Below are 4,423 nucleotides of genomic sequence, written 5' to 3' on the forward strand. Positions count from 1 at the left end.
GGAAAAAATAAAAGTGAAGTCTTGTCACCTGCTTTCATTGAAGATTGTGAAGTGCCTCTGTCCCCTTAAACCCGAAACCGCTGGCCGACACCACAGGAACAGCAGCACAACTCTGCCCCAGCCGTCATCTTTCACCAGGAGTTGGAAGACTTGCTGACTGTGAAACCAGGCTGTCAGCTCGCACAGCCAGGTGCCAAGCTCTGCCCTTCCCAGCACAGTGCAGAGCGACCAGGCCAGGTGCGCTTGCTCACAGCCGGCTCTGCCATCGCTAACAGCATCAGTGTCCTGGAGGACGCTGAAACAACCCCTGTGCTGGCACAGGGGCAGCTGGCAAGAGCTGGTGATGCACTTAAGTAGGTTCTGATTAAAATGATTAAAGTAGCTGCTCCAGGCAATGCTTCCCATGGCTTGGCAGCAGTGGCACAAACGGTGCTTTGATGGGAAGGCTGTGGAGGTTTTCAGGAGCAGAATACTGCAGTATGCCCAAATTCACAGCGCGCCAGCAGACTTACCTGTTGCTGTCAGTCTTGTCAACAGAAAGCAAAGTTCTCCAGAAGACTCACATCTACAACTACTGCTGGTTGGGCTTGTACCAGTGTCAAAACAGCAAACTCCACTGAGGGGTACTACCCCTACCACATGTTTCGTGATCGGTGGAACAAAGAAAAGCTCTTCAGAGCACAGAAAACGAAAAGGTCATGCAGCCTCACCAATGGCAGAACGGCTACAGGAACTCCCAGCAGTTTAACTGTGCCTAAAGCCTACCTTCAACCACTCACAGCTAGCCAAATCAATGACTGTGCCCCTCCTGCAACGGATTGCACAGGAAACTGCAGGCTGTGCAACTGCTTACTAGTAGTTTGCCTTTAATTTTACCCAAACAAGTGGGCTAAAATGCTGTTTCATAAACATCTCCCCTTTCTAGGGTTCAAGCTTAAAACACCCAAAAAGTATCTTTTCCATTCAGCCTTTTTAATCCTTGTCTTAGTATTATATCCAAAATTATTCTATGATTACTGCTTCTACAGTAATTAACTAAATTAGAACTGACTGAGCTCCACCTGTTCACACTGTTTCACACTGAGCAAAGAACTAGGGATTTTGCCACTGTTACAACTCACACTGTTCAGAACACACATCAACAGAGTGGTTAAAAGCATTAATAAAAAGGAGCAGTGGCTCAACCTTATCACCTATGTGAGTGATTCCGTTGTGCCAGACAGGTTTTCTTGTGCCAGACAGCTGACTAATTTGCTACTTCAGATTCTGGGCTTTCTACTGTACCTAGAAGAAAATAAAAATTATAAAGTAATACTAGAATTAACAGAAAGTGAAATTATGGAAGGACACTGAAGTAAGCACACACCATACAGTAAGTGGTTGATGATGTATTTATGTCATTAAGCCATTCACTCATGCATTTTCACAGTTGATATGAAGACAGATTTGTTCAAGAAACAGATAATTAATATACCAAGCTAAACTGCCCAAACCAGTAAACCAGCTTCAGGAGGAGGAACTTTCTATTACTTCTTGTGGCAAGTCAGTAGCGTGGCTGATAGCATCAGGACACTTAGTTTGAGCCAAGAATTGGTGGCACAACACAGTACATGTTGACATGAAAAATACATTTGCTTCATAAGAACATAATCAGTAGAGTGTAACTGATTACTGCCAAGTTCCTTAGCTACTGCTTAGTTAAAATTGCTTTAGAAAAAAGAAATTTTAACAAGATTACTGATGCATTTAGCAACACTAAAACCAGCAATGTTTAAAATGAACACAAAACATTCTCAACCATGTAAAAGAATGCCGCACATACTTCAATATAGAGTCTATACTGTTACTACAATTAACTTCCTCTTTCAGACTGCTTCAGTACAAAGAAGTTGGAAATTCTATATTCCAACTAATGCTTCATTTCTTTCAAAATTCAGAACCTTTGAAACAACAAAGTGTTACAGACGTAATATTGGGGGAAAACAGAATTTATGCTGTTTGAGAGCCCAATTCTTTTAACACTTATGTGTGTGTTTTACTGACACCCAGTGAGAGTGCAGATGTGAATGAACAAAGGTACGAACAGGCATTAAAACATTCCAGTTAAACATGATTCTGGTATCTTAAAACATGAAAGAGTTAAGAATGCCACAGCTAACCAAGGAAAAACACATAACAAACTGTCACACTACTTTTGCATAGCTATTGTTCAGGGGGCAATTCTTGAAAAGAAGCTGCTTGTAGCTGCTTGTGTGGGTGTAAAAATATGTGAAGTCCATTTTAATATTTGATTCTCACGAAGAACACTGGAAAGCAGGTCTCAGACATCAAGGTAGTGACTTTCCTCTTCATTTTACAATGAAAGAATCAATTATAAATTTCTTAAGTTTCTAATAAAATATTCAAAAAACCCCAAAACAATTCCACAATGCAATGGAAATGTTTTGTGTTCGAACCTGGACAGAGAAGCAGGGAACAAGGATCACAAAACTATTATATGCTATCACATGTTACTGCTGTTCAATTTGTACTAAAACGTTTTATCATTCAGTATGGAAACTCTGAAACACAGTGGGTCCAGCTCTTCTTACAGAGGTAATATAGCAATTAGCAGTGCTGTTGGAGGCCACTGAACATCCCTGGCCAGGTTTCCACAAGGAAAGAATGAGTTCTGCAATATGTGCATGCTCTTTGTCTATAAGAAATTAAATACACCTGTAGTATCCAAACAAAGGAAGGGATAAGGAGTTGTTTGGTTTTTGTTTTGTTTTGAGCTTGTTTTCTCTTTCTCCTTTCCAACATACATCGGAACAGACTGTTTCATTTAAAACAGGTGTAATTTTCTGTGATTCAGCTACACTCCAAAATAATGGTGGATAAAGGAAGCCCAAAATACTCTTTAAAGATGTCGTGGTTTTACCCCAGCTGAGAGCCAAGATCCACGCAGCTGCCTGCTCTTTAAAGGAAAAGAGCAGGGGGAGAAGGGCGGGGGGGTGGACGTGAGGGTGAGGCAAGGGAAGGGAAAAGGAAGGGGCAAATAACAACCCCAAAACCAAGAAACCAAAAGCCCGTGGGTTGGGATAAGGATAGTTTACTCAAATAGCAAAGAGAGAAAATATAACAATGCTAACAGGACTTTAGAGCAAAAATACATGAAGCTGTTGATACACAATGCAGTTTCTCACCGAACCCACAACTCAGGCCATGCTACCCAGAGCCGTCCCGGAACCCGACCGTCCCCCCAAAAACCGCGTGTTCTGGAGCTGCCCACTCCTCCTCCCATCAGCCCCCCTTTATACTGAGCAGGACGTAATTGGCATGGAATACTCTCTTTGGCCAGTTTGGGTCACCTGTCCTGGCTTCACCCCTCCTTTCTCATGAATATGAAGAGTTGAGAAAGTCCTTGACTGTCTGACAGCAACTAAAACCATCAGGGTGTTATCAGCACTGCTTTCATTTTAACTCTCAAACACAGCATCCCATCCGCTGCTACAAACAAAGTTAACTCCATCCTGACTGAAACCAGGACAAAAGACTAATCATACTTCACCTCTGCAACCTAGTCATGTAGTACTGAAAGCAGTAACTAGTGATACTGGAAAACAAATACAGTCTTGCTAAATTTTCCACCTAAATTTAATCTCAGCTGTAAGTCAGCAGTGGATGTGGTCCCTTTTTTTTTAAGATCTAGACCAGTAACTTTTCCAATATTCAGTTACCACTGCAGCATGATGCTGCCTAGTCAGCCCACAAATCCTCCTAATACTGATTAAGTTTTTTCAAAAGGTAGGTATGCCTGCAAACAGGATTCTGAAAGAGCTATTTTAAAAACCTGCTTCTCTTGTGGTGAGCAACAAGATTTCAGAGAAATTCTGAAAATGCTGTGCTCTAAAAAAGGAATTTTTACATTGTCTGACAACCTGGAGTCCAATGTACAGAGCAGTCAAATGATTACAGACAACATGGCACCAAATATGGAGTGGAAATTAAAAAAAATAGTGTACATTTGTTTTCTCAAGTACAAGTGAACTAGCAGTTTGGCTGTGGAGAAAAGAAAGAGAAAGGCATTTCCATTCTGTCCTACCCGCGTTTTAGTCCCTACTCACACTAGTTAAAAAAGATCTCATTAGACTATTCATAATGTTTCAAATATGTCCTCTTGCAATGAGGACTCACTGCATTCTGAATAAAGGGCAACATTCAAGGCAAACAAATGGCGATTTCATCAACACCACTTCTGCCTGCAGGACCTCATCAGAGATCCTCCAAGGGGCTGAATTCCCTGCCAGGAGTGATTCAGTATTTCTATCCTAACATTGACCAAAAAAAAGATATATATTTCTTTCCTATTTACATATTGTACATATTTACATTTGTAATATTACAATTGCAGAGGGAAAAAAAATGGATACAGGTTTATTGT

This window comes from Gallinula chloropus, assembly GCF_964237585.1.
Source record: "Gallinula chloropus genome assembly, chromosome: 1".
NCBI classification, from domain to species: Eukaryota; Metazoa; Chordata; class Aves; order Gruiformes; family Rallidae; genus Gallinula; species Gallinula chloropus.